The sequence below is a fragment of the Lepisma saccharinum genome, chromosome 10 (genome assembly GCF_977018435.1).
Source record: "Lepisma saccharinum chromosome 10, izLepSacc3.1, whole genome shotgun sequence".
Classification (NCBI taxonomy): Eukaryota; Metazoa; Arthropoda; class Insecta; order Zygentoma; family Lepismatidae; genus Lepisma; species Lepisma saccharinum.
This window is the reverse complement of record NC_139238.1, coordinates 77767984-77788178: the sequence shown is the minus strand read 5'-3', so window position 1 is coordinate 77788178 and position 20195 is coordinate 77767984. Positions and strand designations below refer to the sequence as shown.

The following is a 20195-nucleotide window of genomic DNA, read 5'->3' as shown; positions in this document are numbered from 1 at the left end:
TCCATGCAACATACTCTGGTCCTCACGTGCATTTCCACATATCCCACTTGGAAACTGCGGTTTAAGGTTTTGAATATGGCAGTACGGAATATGTATAATTTTCTATTTTTAAATATCCGATCCGTTTCTAAACGAAAAGCTTTATTGCAACACCTGCTCTTGGAAGAATCTGTTCACTGCTTTGCGCTAAACGAAACCTATCTTGCTCCAAAAATGATCTGTCATATTCCACCATACAACATCTTACGCCACGATGGCCCGCCGGGCTTAAGAGTAAACGGCGGCACAGCAATTGGAGTAGATAGAAAATTACCATATCGAACAGTTACCTTCCCACCACACTTCCACTTGCCAGAACATACTGCTAGTACAATCTACTTTCCATCCCGGGTCGTTACATTTGCTACCATCTATGTAAGACCAGGGGAGACTATTCCATACCAATTCTTTCAACATATCCAAACCCTTAGCAAACATTATATCATAGCAGCGGACATCAATTATCATAGTCGAACCATGCAAGACAAAACAAACTTTTTACAATTTCTGGACCAAAACACTACAGCAGAATTCCATGTACTGCCCAGAGCCACACGTCCCATAAGTAACACTACCCCTGACGTTGTTATAACATCAACATCTCTAAGTGCCTGCTTGAACATATCTGTGCTGGATTCCATCGGCAGTGACCATGACCCAGTGAAAATAACCTTAAATCTTGGTAACCGCAATACGAGCAGTACAATACAACCTCGAAAAATCTGGTGTTACAACAAAGCGAACTGGGAGGCATATAGTGAAAAGCTACAGAATGCTTTTTCTCACCCGCATCCACCACCAAACAATTCAGAGGAACTCGATACGGCGGTGGAACATCTTACTGCTCAGATTACCAGTGCGGCAACCACTAACATACCTACGACCACTCTCAATAGTTACAAACCAAAGCTACCTCCGCAATATCTTCACCTAATCACAGCATCACGACGAGCATACAGGGACTATCTCCAGACCAGAAATCCTGAATCCCTTAACTTACACCGTCAGTGGCTGCGTACAGTTCATAACTATATAAAAGCTTATAAACAACGTCGATGGATTGAAACGTGCAACCAATTGAGTGACGAAAGCCATCCCACAAAATACTGGAAACGTTTCAAGGTGCTCACTGGACAATCCAGTAGTACTCCTTATCCGATAACAATCAAGGACGCAGCTCTAAACACAGACACTGAAAAAGCTTATGCCTTCGCAAATGCCTTGCAAGACACTTTCACTCCGACACCGCAACTAGCTCCAAATCTCCGCCTCCAGACCAAAATTGACAGAGTCACAAACCCCAATAACAGGCAACTGCAACCCAGTAATACGCACACTATTGATCCTACAAATGCTCTAACTGTTCCTATCACAACAGACGATATTATCAATACTGTGCGTAGGAAGAGAAACACTGCTCCCGGATTGGACAATATCACATACGTATTGATTAAACAGGCCCCGCTTGCATTGCTGTCCTTTCTGGCCATTATCTACAATTTTATCCTCCGCACAGGACACTACCCGACAGACTGGAAGATTTCAAAGGTTCTAATGTTCCCAAAACCAAACAAAGATAGTACCAACCCAACAAACTATCGACCTATTCAGCTCACATCAACCTTTAGCAAAATATTCGAACGCATCATTGTTCGACGCATACACATGCACTTACAAGCACACAGTTTACTTCCGTCGCACCAAGCAGGCTTTAGACCTCAACACAGTGTCCTTGATAATTTATTAAAACTAACTACTCGCATCACAAATCATTTCAACACATCCAAACCATCCTGCCTAGTACTATTCGACCTGGAGAAAGCATTTGACAAAGTATGGCATACTGGGCTCATCTACAAGCTCCATAAATTCCACCTACCGCTTTCCTATGTCAGATTAGTACACAGCTTCCTAACAAATAGGGTCGCCTATGTCACTGTAAATGGAGCAATGTCATACCCCATTTTCCCTTACTCTGGCGTTCCACAGGGTGCTGCTTTATCACCATTACTCTACATACTATACGTTGCCGATATGCCAAAACCCCCACAAGTTTCTATCTACCAATTCGCTGACGACACCGCATTTCTCGCCTGTTGTTCAACCATCCAAGCTATAAACAAAACTCTCCAACCAGCTATAAACTCCTTCCAAAGATGGTGTGACACATGGCGTCTCACAATTAATGCTCTCAAAACACAAGCATTGGTGTTTCTGCAGACAGGCTGTCGCTCGAAGATCCAAAGGAACCCAACATTATTAAACATCAAAATACGGGGAACTCCAATTCTGCCTGCCACCACTGCAAAATATCTGGGAGTCATATTTGACTCCAAGCTAACCTGGAAACCTCAATTGCTCAACATCGTCCAAAAAGCTACAAATCGTCTGAGCTTGCTCAAACGGCTAATTGGAACATCCTGGGGACTCAACTCCCAGGTTGTCCTACATACCTACAAGGCTTTCCTTCGACCAGCAATTACTTACGGCCACACTGCATGGATATCAGCCCCAGACTCATTCTATCACAAACTACAAGTTCTGGAAAGACATGCTCTTCGTTTGGCCTTCAGAGTAGTCCTACCAAGTCCTACACGACTACTGTACGAGCGAATAACCTTTCCCGAAATCACAACCCACATCGAAGCCATCCGTCACAAATATATAACTGGTCGAATGAACTCGCACCATCCACAACTTCTTAGCACAATGTACGAAGATGCTCTACACGACTGCCTTCCCACATACCACTGCACACCATTACAGCATCTCTTAACCATGTACACCTTCCTGATAGATCCACAGCATCCTGACTACCAGCTGTATAATATCCATCATCCTCCGGAACTACGGCACGTGATATATCCAACACATGCCGCACCATAGCAAATTATTACTTTCCTAACTGAAGTAATTTTCCCACTACTGCATAAATAAGATCTAAGTGAACTACCCTCAGAATAAGTAAATATGTACCTTTTCATTACTGAAAACACTTAGACCATCACCTTGCAAGGGAAAACATTTATGGAAACAATTCACTTACCAAAGAGAAGGTGTACCCTTCTAAATGGAAAACGAGGACAAAAAAAAAAAAAAAAAAAAATTGCTTTCGGCATACTTACCTGGCGTAGGGGTTACCGTGATCAGCAAGGCGGTTCCCCCGGGGCGAGGCTCTTCCATTGCACTTCGGTTGGGCTGACCCCTGCGAATATCCCAAACGTGGATATCTCGGGCGCGCAATTTTTGGTAGTAGGGACTGCGTTCGCGCCGTCCCTTATAATTATAATTGAAACAGAATATTCACACAAAAAATCATCAAGAGAGTAGAGACAACTTATCGAACTTGAACGAGAACATTGGTTTCCGTATACAAATACCATGCCTGAATGTGTTGCTAGATTCTACCGTCATATCAAATGAATATTGTTTGGTTGGTTTATAGATTTTTCTTTTGTTTAAACGTTGCCTACATCGTTAGGTTAGCAGCAATGGTGAGATAGAGAGAACATCAAGGAAACGCCAATTTCCTTCATTTAATAAATATGCACACAACATAACAATTTAACCTTACCAGATTCGTTTTACGTACCTGTCAATGACGGCGCCGTCTTGACCAATGGGTGGTAGCCACATCTTCGAACAAAAATGTACTTCATATTGACAGTTATTACCTGAAACAAACAACAATTAGAAGTTTTAATATTGGTGTATAATCAAATTATGCAATTTCTGTGTTCCGTTGCAAATGTTAAATTTTAGGTTCAGAGCACCTTGATCCAGGGGTTATAGTTGAACGCGTTTCGAAACCAGAGGTCCTGGGTCAGAAGCTTACAAGGTTCTCACAATATTCTACACACACATTATTTTTAATCGTTTCCAGTAAGATTCCTTTCTCTCATTATAGAAGTTTGACGCTGTATAGTGGATTTACATTGTTTCGTATGAAGTAATAATTTTCACTTCATGGTATAATTAAACGAACAATGTAGATTATTATTTTTGATTGATATATTTGAAAAGGATTTATGTAGTTCTTCGTCCAGAATATGATTTCAGTAGTTGTTTTATGTGTTTGAGCACATTTATGTCAAAACAATCCCCAGCCTCCTATAAACTAGTATAAACCGTACAAAATGAAGACTAAAATTGGTATACGCTGTAAGTGCCAAAATAATTCAAACCCCGTTTTCCACGTTAAACTGTGTAATGTGCCATGCTTTATAATGTGGTAAACGTGAAAAGTGGCTGGTAGCCTTCTAAGTAGTTCAAAGTGCGTGAAAAGAGGCCACTAGTGTGAACGTTCTTATGGGCTGATGTGCGGAACGATGGGATTTATCAACACTTTCGCTTTTGGCACTTACAACGTTTACCACTTTTAGTCCTCAAATAATTATTTTTTCCAGGCGCGGGGCTTCGAACGTGTGCCCTAGTTGGCCATCCATAATGCCGGCTCTCGTCTTCCCAGTCTGATAGCAAATGCCTGTGGACGCCATGTGATGTCCTTTAATTTAAAATTTTCACGACCGATTCGTATGTTAGTAAATGATGTGTACAGCCACGGACAAAATATTTATTACTGACTCGTTCCCTATTATAGTATTAGGTAAAATAAAGGTAAAGTTCCTCGCGTGCCATGAAGGCACATTTAGGGGATGTAAGCGTACCAAGGTGTGGGCTTAGCACCACGCTCCTACCGCCTTTACGCCCCCCTAGGAACCCAATGATTTGAGGTTGGGTGAGCCCCAGAGCCGCTTTATGTGGGGGACCAGAGGAAAGGAATGTTAGCTATGTATATATCATAATTGTCGCATGATTTACTGCCACTACTCCGTCTCGGTTATCTGTGGAGCAAACGAACGAAAACTGTCCCTGCGCAAGTAGTAACGCGAGACGGCTCGATCAATGAACACGTGAGAGGATATGGGATTGCCTGTAGGGGACGACTTCAGTAATCAACCTTCCCAGCACCGTGTATTGCTTCGCTCTGCTCAATCTCCTGCTACGCACGACATTGCTCCAGAGATAGGCGGGACAGAGTATAAATGTCAACCTCTCTTCTACGTTACACTGTGGATCGTATTTTGCAGACTAACGAGGCTATGGCGTCTGTACTCATGTCCAGTATAATCCCCGTGAACCTTGTTTTGTGAACTGCCCATGTGTTTTTGCGACTGTCCTTTCATCTACCTCATCTTTTCACAATTCATCTTCATCTAAGCGATTAGCCAAATGTGGAAGAAAACCTAAGTCAAATAAAACAAATCAATGAAATCAATTAATCTAAAATGCTAATGAAGTATAGTCTTATGTTCAATTCCTTCTTAATTGAAAGGGATAAGTAAAAATACCCCTTATAGAGCGAAGTACACAGTGAGCAGTTGAAAGACATGAGCAGGAAGACACAATGAAGGGAAGGGACGTTTAAATGGGTGAAATAAGGAAGGATATATTACGATTCGCACAGGGAAGATAGGAATGATAGCCAAGCGGCATTACAACAGGTGACGACATGGAGTAACTTCCTACTCTTTGTTAGATTGGAGTGGATAGAGGGAAATTTAATCAGAAGATTTGGCGAATCGATTATCTGTTTGCGACCATGCTTGTGTGTGAAAGCAAAGATTGGGGGGCGGTAAATATTATACAAGCAGAGATAAATCATAAACTTTATATCTGCACACCCTAATTTATCAAAATTTGACTGCTGCTCACCCGGTCAATATTTTCTGGCGCCGCCCCTTCGTCAGTATCAAGTTTGTCGACGTCCTTCTCGACGTGTGAGACCCTGTCGACCATTTTCGCAATTGTTCCATTCATTAATCTCACTTTCTTCACGATTGTCTCGTTCGAAACCCTTACCATTTCCAGTATTTCCCGAATTTCACATAGTTCACTTTGGTCCGGAGCGGGGTGATATGTGCCAAGGTATAAATTACATCTCTTCCACAAATCAAACTCTACTGTCTGCATAAAGTTTACTATAAATAATGAACGTTTTTAGTGTTGAAGTCAAGCTGTATATTAATACATACATTAAATAAATAAAGCAACTTTTATGGTTTTGCGAATGTAGTAGTTAATTAGGAAAATAGTCTCGGACGCTAATTTCATGGGAGAAAGTTCTTCAATTTTTGGCCCCCTCCCCCAAAGTTAGGCTCCAAGTTACGCCCATGTCCACCACTGTTCCGAAGTCAGTTCTGTCTGAAATTTTATAGGTGTCATAAGCCTTTCTCTTTTACTTAACAACTGAAAATTTGGGGGCACGAGAGCCCCCCTTGCCTCGCCAAGTTACGCCTATGAATTACAGTATTTTAATGTAATTAAATTAAATGTAATATTTCGCATGATTTTTTTCCAGGGAGGGGCAAGCAAAGTATTTTTTTTCAGGGGTGGCAAAGGAGTGATATTTTTCTCCATAATAGTGATACCCCCTGAAGAAACACTATTTCAGTCCGAAATTAACATGTACCTTCAACGAATTTACAATAAATAACATAAGTTACTGTGACCGAAATGATATATCTTTTGGTGGACATTCATTTTCCAGGGGGGTGTGGCCTCCGTTGCCCCCCTTCCGGACGTTCATGGTGACATCGCATGATATTTAATCTGATTTGAACGGGGTGAATGTAATTACAGAATCGCTCACCAGATGTCACATCCAGCTGGAATATACACCTAGAAAAATGTTCCCGCTAGATGGCAGGAGTAATGAAATGATATTTCTATTGAATCAAAAGTAAGTTAAACTATCTGTGAATTCCAAATTTTCCTAAAAATTAGCCTTGTAGTGTGTATTAATGATATTGTTAAACGTTTAATGTAATAAATGTAATTTTTAGTCAAGTGTAGCATAAATACTTGAAGTAACGCAAGGTGCCGCGTGTAGTTACTTTAGACGAGTTAGTTAGGGTCGGGCGTTTCGTGCTTTCGGCCATCAAGGTATAGGTAATCGTAAGTCGGTCTCTCTTGTGTCACGCATCGTGGGCCAATTATTCCAGGTGGAAGCCGTAAGTCTGGAACGGACAAACGGTACCAATTGTGTCTATACGGTGGTTAGGTGATTGCGAGGAACCTTTTTGGTTGAACACGTTGAGTGGAGCAGACATACGACTTGCACTATTTTTTGAAACTGTTTTTCCCTTACTACCTTCATCCTTCCTCTTCTTTTGTCTTGGGCTCTACAATTAGTTTGGAATTTGGATTCGCTTCTTTGGATTGAGTTGTCAGTTGTTTTGAGTTTGTGCCTCTTTTCCCATAGGATTTGCGTTTGTTCTATTGGATCATATAAACAACTCACGGTTGTGGTCTTCTGATATGCATCATGGTCTTCCTGCAACGCTGCTACGACAGCGAGAAGGGGTGAAAACCTTCACCGGAGGTACTAAACGGACGGACGGTCCAAACTCCGAGACGATACTCGATTCACGAAGTACCAATGATCCAATGCAAACGTCCAGCTATTCCACAAAACACCGACGTCGCAATTCCTATGAAGGATTACCTCTACCTCAACGTCAACGATCTAGATCACCAATTAAACGAGATACAGGAAATACAGCTCATGCAACCCAATTAAAATCCAAACAACAGGATAACAGCTTATACAACTTCCTGCTCACCAATTACGACACCAAATTCAATACAGCAAAACATGTGTTCCAACAAACATCTAAGTATGTACCAAGGGCACAAATTGCACAAATACTGTTCACCCGTAATGGCATCATATTGAAATCACCAGATCCAGACTTTGCAAAACTAATTAGAAACAAAGCTTCTTTTGAAATTTATGGAGCCAAAGCAAACATCCAAACACTGAATGCTTCCACTCAAAAACAACCACCACCACCACATAAATCCCCACTACTATCAGTAGTCATCAGGGGTGTAGAACCTGTCTTAACAGACGAGGAGATCTTTGAGGAACTGGAATGCGAAGGTGTACAAATCCGCAAATGTATCCGTATTCGCAATAACAACGGACCCACATACATGGTGCGGGTCCTAACAGACTCACAAAATGCTGTAGACACACTACTACACAGTGGAGCATACATATACAGACGCAGGTACAAAGTTGAACCATCCCGTTCTCAACAACCTCTTCCATTGCGGTGCGAAAAATGCCAACAGTATAACAAGCACACTACCGCTGCATGTCCAAACCGAGATAAATGCGGATACTGTTCAGGACCCCATTCAACCAAAGAATGTCAAAACCAAACTGCTCCACCAAAATGTGTCACATGTACGGAAAACCATCCTACATACAGCTACAAATGCAAAGCCAAGCCAGAAGCAATACCTGAACACCCCGACCTAACAGTCCCCCTGCGCACCAATGACACTGCTACGGAACCTGACAACTCACTACGACATCCTGTAACAGTGGAAGATCTAATACGTTTCTTCACACTGACTCTCCAAAATGTGCACCCATTTTTAAGAACGCACATATTAACCCAAGTAACGGCATCGGCAAAAACCATTTTCAACTTGCAACTCCATGCAACATACTCTGGTCCTCACGTGCATTTCCACATATCCCACTTGGAAACTGCGGTTTAAGGTTTTGAATATGGCAGTACGGAATATGTATAATTTTCTATTTTTAAATATCCGATCCGTTTCTAAACGAAAAGCTTTATTGCAACACCTGCTCTTGGAAGAATCTGTTCACTGCTTTGCGCTAAACGAAACCTATCTTGCTCCAAAAATGATCTTTCATATTCCACCATACAACATCTTACGCCACGATGGTCCGCCGGGCTTAAGAGTAAACGGCGGCACAGCAATTGGAGTAGATAGAAAATTACCATATCGAACAGTTACCTTCCCACCACACTTCCACTTGCCAGAACATACTGCTAGTACAATCTACTTTCCATCCCGGGTCGTTACATTTGCTACCATCTATGTAAGACCAGGGGAGACTATTCCATACCAATTCTTTCAACATATCCAAACCCTTAGCAAACATTATATCATAGCAGCGGACATCAATTATCATAGTCGAACCATGCAAGACAAAACAAACTTTTTACAATTTCTGGACCAAAACACTACAGCAGAATTCCATGTACTGCCCAGAGCCACACGTCCCATAAGTAACACTACCCCTGACGTTGTTATAACATCAACATCTCTAAGTGCCTGCTTGAACATATCTGTGCTGGATTCCATCGGCAGTGACCATGACCCAGTGAAAATTACCTTTAATCTTGGTAACCGCAATACGAGCAGTACAATACAACCTCGAAAAATCTGGTGTTACAACAAAGCGAACTGGGAGGCATATAGTGAAAAGCTACAGAATGCTTTTTCTCACCCGCATCCACCACCAAACAATTCAGAGGAACTCGATACGGCGGTGGAACATCTTACTGCTCAGATTACCAGTGCGGCAACCACTAACATACCTACGACCACTCTCAATAGTTACAAACCAAAGCTACCTCCGCAATATCTTCACCTAATCACAGCATCACGACGAGCATACAGGGACTATCTCCAGACCAGAAATCCTGAATCCCTTAACTTACACCGTCAATGGCTGCGTACAGTTCATAACTATATAAAAGCTTATAAACAACGTCGATGGATTGAAACGTGCAACCAATTAAGTGACGAAAGCCATCCCACAAAATACTGGAAACGTTTCAAGGTGCTCACTGGACAATCCAGTAGTACTCCTTATCCGATAACAATCAAGGACGCAGCTCTAAACACAGACACTGAAAAAGCTTATGCCTTCGCAAATGCCTTGCAAGACACTTTCACTCCGACAACGCAACTAGCTCCAAATCTCCGCCTCCAGACCAAAATTGACAGAGTCACAAACCCCAATAACAGGCAACTGCAACCCAGTAATACGCACACTATTGATCCTACAAATGCTCTAACTGTTCCTATCACAACAGACGATATTATCAATACTGTGCGTAGGAAGAGAAACACTGCTCCCGGATTGGACAATATCACATACGTATTGATTAAACAGGCCCCGCTTGCATTGCTGTCCTTTCTGGCCATTATCTACAATTTTATCCTCCGCACAGGACACTACCCGACAGACTGGAAGATTTCAAAGGTTCTAATGTTCCCAAAACCAAACAAAGATAGTACCAACCCAACAAACTATCGACCTATTCAGCTCACATCAACCTTTAGCAAAATATTCGAACGCATCATTGTTCGACGCATACACATGCACTTACAAGCACACAGTTTACTTCCGCCGCACCAAGCAGGCTTTAGACCTCAACACAGTGTCCTTGATAATTTATTAAAACTAACGACTCGCATCACAAATCATTTCAACACATCCAAACCATCCTGCCTAGTACTATTCGACCTGGAGAAAGCATTTGACAAAGTATGGCATACTGGGCTCATCTACAAGCTCCATAAATTCCACCTACCGCTTTCCTATGTCAGATTAGTACACAGCTTCCTAACAAATAGGGTCGCCTATGTCACTGTAAATGGAGCAATGTCATACCCCATTTTCCCTTACTCTGGCGTTCCACAGGGTGCTGCTTTATCACCATTACTCTACATACTATACGTTGCCGATATGCCAAAACCCCCACAAGTTTCTATCTACCAATTCGCTGACGACACCGCATTTCTCGCCTGTTGTTCAACCATCCAAGCTATAAACAAAACTCTCCAACCAGTTATAAACTCCTTCCAAAGATGGTGTGACACATGGCGTCTCACAATTAATGCTCTCAAAACACAAGCATTGGTGTTTCTGCAGACAGGCTGTCGCTCGAAGATCCAAAGGAACCCAACATTATTAAACATCAAAATTCGGGGAACTCCAATTCTGCCTGCCACCACTGCAAAATATCTGGGAGTCATATTTGACTCCAAGCTAACCTGGAAACCTCAATTGCTCAACATCGTCCAAAAAGCTACAAATCGTCTGAGCTTGCTCAAACGGCTAATTGGAACATCCTGGGGACTCAACTCCCAGGTTGTCCTACATACCTACAAGGCTTTCCTTCGACCAGCAATTACTTACGGCCACACTGCATGGATATCAGCCCCAGACTCATTCTATCACAAACTACAAGTTATGGAAAGACATGCTCTTCGTTTGGCCTTCAGAGTAGTCCTACCAAGTCCTACACGACTACTGTACGAGCGAATAACCTTTCCCGAAATCACAACCCACATCGAAGCCATCCGTCACAAATATATAACTGGTCGAATGAACTCGCACCATCCACAACTTCTTAGCACAATGTACGAAGATGCTCTACACGACTGCCTTCCCACATACCACTGCACACCATTACAGCATCTCTTAACCATGTACACCTTCCTGATAGATCCACAGCATCCTGACTACCAGCTGTATAATATCCATCATCCTCCGGAACTACGGCACGTGATATATCCAACACATGCCGCACCATAGCAAATTATTACTTTCCTAACTGAAGTAATTTTCCCACTACTGCATAAATAAGATCTAAGTGAACTACCCTCAGAATAAGTAAATATGTACCACTTCATTACTGAAAACACTTAGACCATCACCTTGCAAGGGAAAACATTTATGGAAACAATTCACTTACCAAAGAGAAGGTGTACCCTTCTAAATGGAAAACGAGGACAAAAAAAAAAAAAAAAAATGCTTTCGGCATACTTACCTGGCGTAGGGGTTACCGTGATCAGCAAGGCGGTTCCCCCGGGGCGAGGCTCTTCCATTGCACTTCGGTTGGGCTGACCCCTGCGAATATCCCAAACGTGGATATCTCGGGCGCGCAATTTTTGGTAGTAGGGACTGCGTTCGCGCCGTCCCTTATAATTATAATTGAAACAGAATATTCACACAAAAAATCATCAAGAGAGTAGAGACAACTTATCGAACTTGAACGAGAACATTGGTTTCCGTATACAAATACCATGCCTGAATGTGTTGCTAGATTCTACCGTCATATCAAATGAATATTGTTTGGTTGGTTTATAGATTTTTCTTTTGTTTAAACGTTGCCTACATCGTTAGGTTAGCAGCAATGGTGAGATAGAGAGAACATCAAGGAAACGCCAATTTCCTTCATTTAATAAATATGCACACAACATAACAATTTAACCTTACCAGATTCGTTTTACGTACCTGTCAATGACGGCGCCGTCTTGACCAATGGGTGGTAGCCACATCTTCGAACAAAAATGTACTTCATATTGACAGTTATTACCTGAAACAAACAACAATTAGAAGTTTTAATATTGGTGTATAATCAAATTATGCAATTTCTGTGTTCCGTTGCAAATGTTAAATTTTAGGTTCAGAGCACCTTGATCCAGGGGTTATAGTTGAACGCGTTTCGAAACCAGAGGTCCTGGGTCAGAAGCTTACAAGGTTCTCACAATATTCTACACACACATTATTTTTAATCGTTTCCAGTAACATTCCTTTCTCTCATTATAGAAGTTTGACGCTGTATAGTGGATTTACATTGTTTCGTATGAAGTAATAATTTTCACTTCATGGTATAATTAAACGAACAATGTAGATTATTATTTTTGATTGATATATTTGAAAAGGATGTATGTAGTTCTTCGTCCAGAATATGATTTCAGTAGTTGTTTTATGTGTTTGAGCACATTTATGTCAAAACAATCCCCAGCCTCCTATAAACTAGTATAAACCGTACAAAATGAAGACTAAAATTGGTATACGCTGTAAGTGCCAAAATAATTCAAACCCCGTTTTCCACGTTAAACTGTGTAATGTGCCATGCTTTATAATGTGGTAAACGTGAAAAGTGGCTGGTAGCCTTCTAAGTAGTTCAAAGTGCGTGAAAAGAGGCCACTAGTGTGAACGTTCTTATGGGCTGATGTGCGGAACGATGGGATTTATCAACACTTTCGCTTTTGGCACTTACAACGTTTACCACTTTTAGTCCTCAAATAATTATTTTTTCCAGGCGCGGGGCTTCGAACGTGTGCCCTAGTTGGCCATCCATAATGCCGGCTCTCGTCTTCCCAGTCTGATAGCAAATGCCTGTGGACGCCATGTGATGTCCTTTAATTTAAAATTTTCACGACCGATTCGTATGTTAGTAAATGATGTGTACAGCCACGGACAAAATATTTATTACTGACTCGTTCCCTATTATAGTATTAGGTAAAATAAAGGTAAAGTTCCTCGCGTGCCATGAAGGCACATTTAGGGGATGTAAGCGTACCAAGGTGTGGGCTTAGCACCACGCTCCTACCGCCTTTACGCCCCCCTAGGAACCCAATGATTTGAGGTTGGGTGAGCCCCAGAGCCGCTTTATGTGGGGGACCAGAGGAAAGGAATGTTAGCTATGTATATATCATAATTGTCGCATGATTTACTGCCACTACTCCGTCTCGGTTATCTGTGGAGCAAACGAACGAAAACTGTCCCTGCGCAAGTAGTAACGCGAGACGGCTCGATCAATGAACACGTGAGAGGATATGGGATTGCCTGTAGGGGACGACTTCAGTAATCAACCTTCCCAGCACCGTGTATTGCTTCGCTCTGCTCAATCTCCTGCTACGCACGACATTGCTCCAGAGATAGGCGGGACAGAGTATAAATGTCAACCTCTCTTCTACGTTACACTGTGGATCGTATTTTGCAGACTAACGAGGCTATGGCGTCTGTACTCATGTCCAGTATAATCCCCGTGAACCTTGTTTTGTGAACTGCCCATGTGTTTTTGCGACTGTCCTTTCATCTACCTCATCTTTTCACAATTCATCTTCATGTAAGCGATTAGCCAAATGTGGAAGAAAACCTAAGTCAAATAAAACAAATCAGTGAAATCAATTAATCTAAAATGCTAATGAAGTATAGTCTTATGTTCAATTCCTTCTTAATTGAAAGGGATAAGTAAAAATACCCCTTATAGAGCGAAGTACACAGTGAGCAGTTGAAAGACATGAGCAGGAAGACACAATGAAGGGAAGGGACGTTTAAATGGGTGAAATAAGGAAGGATATATTACGATTCGCACAGGGAAGATAGGAATGATAGCCAAGCGGCATTACAACAGGTGACGACATGGAGTAACTTCCTACTCTTTGTTAGATTGGAGTGGATAGAGGGAAATTTAATCAGAAGATTTGGCGAATCGATTATCTGTTTGCGACCATGCTTGTGTGTGAAAGCAAAGATTGGGGGGCGGTAAATATTATACAAGCAGAGATAAATCATAAACTTTATATCTGCACACCCTAATTTATCAAAATTTGACTGCTGCTCACCCGGTCAATATTTTCTGGCGCCGCCCCTTCGTCAGTATCAAGTTTGTCGACGTCCTTCTCGACGTGTGAGACCCTGTCGACCATTTTCGCAATTGTTCCATTCATTAATCTCACTTTCTTCACGATTGTCTCGTTCGAAACCCTTACCATTTCCAGTATTTCACGAATTTCACATAGTTCACTTTGGTCCGGAGCGGGGTGATATGTGCCAAGGTATAAATTACATCTCTTCCACAAATCAAACTCTACTGTCTGCATAAAGTTTACTATAAATAATGAACGTTTTTAGTGTTGAATTCAAGCTGTATATTAATACATACATTAAATAAATAAAGCAACTTTTATGGTTTTGCGAATGTAGTAGTTAATTAGGAAAATAGTCTCGGACGCTAATTTCATGGGAGAAAGTTCTTCAATTTTTGGCCCCCTCCCCCAAAGTTAGGCTCCAAGTTACGCCCATGTCCACCACTGTTCCGAAGTCAGTTCTGTCTGAAATTTTATAGGTGTCATAAGCCTTTCTCTTTTACTTAACAACTGAAAATTTGGGGGCACGAGAGCCCCCCTTGCCTCGCCAAGTTACGCCTATGAATTACAGTATTTTAATGTAATTAAATTAAATGTAATATTTCGCATGATTTTTTTCCAGGGAGGGGCAAGCAAAGTATTTTTTTTTCAGGGGTGGCAAAGGAGTGATATTTTTCTCCATAATAGTGATACCCCCTGAAGAAACACTATTTCAGTCCGAAATTAACATGTACCTTCAACGAATTTACAATAAATAACATAAGTTACTGTGACCGAAATGATATATCTTTTGGTGGACATTCATTTTCCAGGGGGGTGTGGCCTCCGTTGCCCCCCTTCCGGACGTTCATGGTGACATCGCATGATATTTAATCTGATTTGAACGGGGTGAATGTAATTACAGAATCGCTCACCAGATGTCACATCCAGCTGGAATATACACCTAGAAAAATGTTCCCGCTAGATGGCAGGAGTAATGAAATGATTTTTCTCTTGAATCAAAAGTAAGTTAAACTATCTGTGAATTCCAAATTTTCCTAAAAATTAGCCTTGTAGTGTGTATTAATGATATTGTTAAACGTTTAATGTAATAAATGTAATTTTTAGTCAAGTGTAGCATAAATACTTGAAGTAACGCAAGGTGCCGCGTGTAGTTACTTTAGACGAGTTAGTTAGGGTCGGGCGTTTCGTGCTTTCGGCATACTTACCTGGCGTAGGGGTTACCGTGATCAGCAAGGCGGTTCCCCCGGGGCGAGGCTCTTCCATTGCACTTCGGTTGGGCTGACCCCTGCGAATATCCCAAACGTGGATATCTCGGGCCCGCAATTTTTGGTAGTAGGGACTGCGTTCGCGCCGTCCCTTATAATTATAATTGAAACAGAATATTCACACAAAAAATCATCAAGAGAGTAGAGACAACTTATCGAACTTGAACGAGAACATTGGTTTCCGTATACAAATACCATGCCTGAATGTGTTGCTAGATTCTACCGTCATATCAAATGAATATTGTTTGGTTGGTTTATAGATTTTTCTTTTGTTTAAACGTTGCCTACATCGTTAGGTTAGCAGCAATGGTGAGATAGAGAGAACATCAAGGAAACGCCAATTTCCTTCATTTAATAAATATGCACACAACATAACAATTTAACCTTACCAGATTCGTTTTACGTACCTGTCAATGACGGCGCCGTCTTGACCAATGGGTGGTAGCCACATCTTCGAACAAAAATGTACTTCATATTGACAGTTATTACCTGAAACAAACAACAATTAGAAGTTTTAATATTGGTGTATAATCAAATTATGCAATTTCTGTGTTCCGTTGCAAATGTTAAATTTTAGGTTCAGAGCACCTTGATCCAGGGGTTATAGTTGAACGCGTTTCGAAACCAGAGGTCCTGGGTCAGAAGCTTACAAGGTTCTCACAATATTCTACACACACATTATTTTTAATCGTTTCCAGTAACATTCCTTTCTCTCATTATAGAAGTTTGACGCTGTATAGTGGATTTACATTGTTTCGTATGAAGTAATAATTTTCACTTCATGGTATAATTAAACGAACAATGTAGATTATTATTTTTGATTGATATATTTGAAAAGGATTTATGTAGTTCTTCGTCCAGAATATGATTTCAGTAGTTGTTTTATGTGTTTGAGCACATTTATGTCAAAACAATCCCCAGCCTCCTATAAACTAGTATAAACCGTACAAAATGAAGACTAAAATTGGTATACGCTGTAAGTGCCAAAATAATTCAAACCCCGTTTTCCACGTTAAACTGTGTAATGTGCCATGCTTTATAATGTGGTAAACGTGAAAAGTGGCTGGTAGCCTTCTAAGTAGTTCAAAGTGCGTGAAAAGAGGCCACTAGTGTGAACGTTCTTATGGGCTGATGTGCGGAACGATGGGATTTATCAACACTTTCGCTTTTGGCACTTTCAACGTTTACCACTTTTAGTCCTCAAATAATTATTTTTTCCAGGCGCGGGGCTTCGAACGTGTGCCCTAGTTGGCCATCCATAATGCCGGCTCTCGTCTTCCCAGTCTGATAGCAAATGCCTGTGGACGCCATGTGATGTCCTTTAATTTAAAATTTTCACGACCGATTCGTATGTTAGTAAATGATGTGTACAGCCACGGACAAAATATTTATTACTGACTCGTTCCCTATTATAGTATTAGGTAAAATAAAGGTAAAGTTCCTCGCGTGCCATGAAGGCACATTTAGGGGATGTAAGCGTACCAAGGTGTGGGCTTAGCACCACGCTCCTACCGCCTTTACGCCCCCCTAGGAACCCAATGATTTGAGGTTGGGTGAGCCCCAGAGCCGCTTTATGTGGGGGACCAGAGGAAAGGAATGTTAGCTATGTATATATCATAATTGTCGCATGATTTACTGCCACTACTCCGTCTCGGTTATCTGTGGAGCAAACGAACGAAAACTGTCCCTGCGCAAGTAGTAACGCGAGACGGCTCGATCAATGAACACGTGAGAGGATATGGGATTGCCTGTAGGGGACGACTTCAGTAATCAACCTTCCCAGCACCGTGTATTGCTTCGCTCTGCTCAATCTCCTGCTACGCACGACATTGCTCCAGAGATAGGCGGGACAGAGTATAAATGTCAACCTCTCTTCTACGTTACACTGTGGATCGTATTTTGCAGACTAACGAGGCTATGGCGTCTGTACTCATGTCCAGTATAATCCCCGTGAACCTTGTTTTGTGAACTGCCCATGTGTTTTTGCGACTGTCCTTTCATCTACCTCATCTTTTCACAATTCATCTTCATGTAAGCGATTAGCCAAATGTGGAAGAAAACCTAAGTCAAATAAAACAAATCAATGAAATCAATTAATCTAAAATGCTAATGAAGTATAGTCTTATGTTCAATTCCTTCTTAATTGAAAGGGATAAGAAAAAATACCCCTTATAGAGCGAAGTACACAGTGAGCAGTTGAAAGACATGAGCAGGAAGACACAATGAAGGGAAGGGACGTTTAAATGGGTGAAATAAGGAAGGATATATTACGATTCGCACAGGGAAGATAGGAATGATAGCCAAGCGGCATTACAACAGGTGACGACATGGAGTAACTTCCTACTCTTTGTTAGATTGGAGTGGATAGAGGGAAATTTAATCAGAAGATTTGGCGAATCGATTATCTGTTTGCGACCATGCTTGTGTGTGAAAGCAAGGATTGGGGGGCGGTAAATATTATACAAGCAGAGATAAATCATAAACTTTATATCTGCACACCCTAATTTATCAAAATTTGACTGCTGCTCACCCGGTCAATATTTTCTGGCGCCGCCCCTTCGTCAGTATCAAGTTTGTCGACGTCCTTCTCGACGTGTGAGACCCTGTCGACCATTTTCGCAATTGTTCCATTCATTAATCTCACTTTCTTCACGATTGTCTCGTTCGAAACCCTTACCATTTCCAGTATTTCCCGAATTTCACTTAGTTCACTTTGGTCCGGAGCGGGGTGATATGTGCCAAGGTATAAATTACATCTCTTCCACAAACCAAACTCTACTGTCTGCATAAAGTTTACTATAAATAATCAACGTTTTTAGTGTTGAATTCAAGCTGTATATTAATACATACAAGTATTTATGCTACATTACTTAAATAAAGCAACTTTTATGGTTTTGCGAATGTAGTAGTTAATTAGGAAAATAGTCTCGGACGCTAATTTCATGGGAGAAAGTTCTTCAATTTTTGGCCCCCTCCCCCAAAGTTAGGCTCCAAGTTACGCCCATGTCCACCACTGTTCCGAAGTCAGTTCTGTCTGAAATTTTATAGGTGTCATAAGCCTTTCTCTTTTACTTAATAACTGAAAATTTGGGGGCACGAGAGCCCCCCTTGCCTCGCCAAGTTACGCCTATGAATTACAGTATTTTAATGTAATTAAATTAAATGTAATATTTCGCATGATTTTTTTCCAGGGAGGGGCAAGCAAAGTATTTTTTTTTCAGGGGTGGCAAAGGAGTGATATTTTTCTCCATAATAGTGATACCCCCTGAAGAAACACTATTTCAGTCCGAAATTAACATGTACCTTCAACGAATTTACAATAAATAACATAAGTTACTGTGACCGAAATGATATATCTTTTGGTGGACATTCATTTTCCAGGGGGGTGTGGCCTCCGTTGCCCCCCTTCCGGACGTTCATGGTGACATCGCATGATATTTAATCTGATTTGAACGGGGTGAATGTAATTACAGAATCGCTCACCAGATGTCACATCCAGCTGGAATATACACCTAGAAAAATGTTCCCGCTAGATGGCAGGAGTAATGAAATGATTTTTCTCTTGAATCAAAAGTAAGTTAAACTATCTGTGAATTCCAAATTTTCCTAAAAATTAGCCTTGTAGTGTGTATTAATGATATTGTTAAACGTTTAATGTAATAAATGTAATTTTTAGTCAAGTGTAGCATAAATACTTGAAGTAACGCAAGGTGCCGCGTGTAGTTACTTTAGACGAGTTAGTTAGGGTCGGGCGTTTCGTGCTTTCGGCATACTTACCTGGCGTAGGGGTTACCGTGATCAGCAAGGCGGTTCCCCCGGGGCGAGGCTCTTCCATTGCACTTCGGTTGGGCTGACCCCTGCGAATATCCCAAACGTGGATATCTCGGGCGCGCAATTTTTGGTAGTAGGGACTGCGTTCGCGCCGTCCCTTATAATTATAATTGAAACAGAATATTCACACAAAAAATCATCAAGAGAGTAGAGACAACTTATCGAACTTGAACGAGAACATTGGTTTCCGTATACAAATACCATGCCTGAATGTGTTGCTAGATTCTACCGTCATATCAAATGAATATTGTTTGGTTGGTTTATAGATTTTTCTTTTGTTTAAACGTTGCCTACATCGTTAGGTTAGCAGCAATGGTGAGATAGAGAGAACATCAAGGAAACGCCAATTTCCTTCATTTAATAAATATGCACACAACATAACAATTTAACCTTACCAGATTCGTTTTACGTACCTGTCAATGACGGCGCCGTCTTGACCAATGGGTGGTAGCCACATCTTCGAACAAAAATGTACTTCATATTGACAGTTATTACCTGAAACAAACAACAATTAGAAGTTTTAATATTGGTGTATAATCAAATTATGCAATTTCTGTGTTCCGTTGCAAATGTTAAATTTTAGGTTCAGAGCACCTTGATCCAGGGGTTATAGTTGAACGCGTTTCGAAACCAGAGGTCCTGGGTCAGAAGCTTACAAGGTTCTCACAATATTCTACACACACATTATTTTTAATCGTTTCCAGTAACATTCCTTTCTCTCATTATAGAAGTTTGACGCTGTATAGTGGATTTACATTGTTTCGTATGAAGTAA

At 41.2% G+C, this 20195-nt stretch overlaps 4 non-coding genes across 4 annotated transcripts; all 4 read left to right on the top strand.

Moving 5' to 3' along the window:
* Nucleotides 1-3156: 3156 nt before the first annotated feature.
* Nucleotides 3157-3318, top strand: LOC145994508 (U1 spliceosomal RNA). The gene has a single exon (XR_014442373.1). It is a non-coding gene; the product is annotated as a U1 spliceosomal RNA (small nuclear RNA).
* Nucleotides 3319-11700: 8382 nt separating this feature from the next.
* Nucleotides 11701-11862, top strand: LOC145994507 (U1 spliceosomal RNA). The gene has a single exon (XR_014442372.1). It is a non-coding gene; the product is annotated as a U1 spliceosomal RNA (small nuclear RNA).
* A 3660-nt stretch (nt 11863-15522) lies between these two features.
* Nucleotides 15523-15684, top strand: LOC145994514 (U1 spliceosomal RNA). The gene has a single exon (XR_014442379.1). It is a non-coding gene; the product is annotated as a U1 spliceosomal RNA (small nuclear RNA).
* Nucleotides 15685-19359: 3675 nt separating this feature from the next.
* On the top strand, nt 19360-19521 carry LOC145994506 (U1 spliceosomal RNA). Its single transcript, XR_014442371.1, has one exon. It is a non-coding gene; the product is annotated as a U1 spliceosomal RNA (small nuclear RNA).
* Nucleotides 19522-20195: the final 674 nt, after the last annotated feature.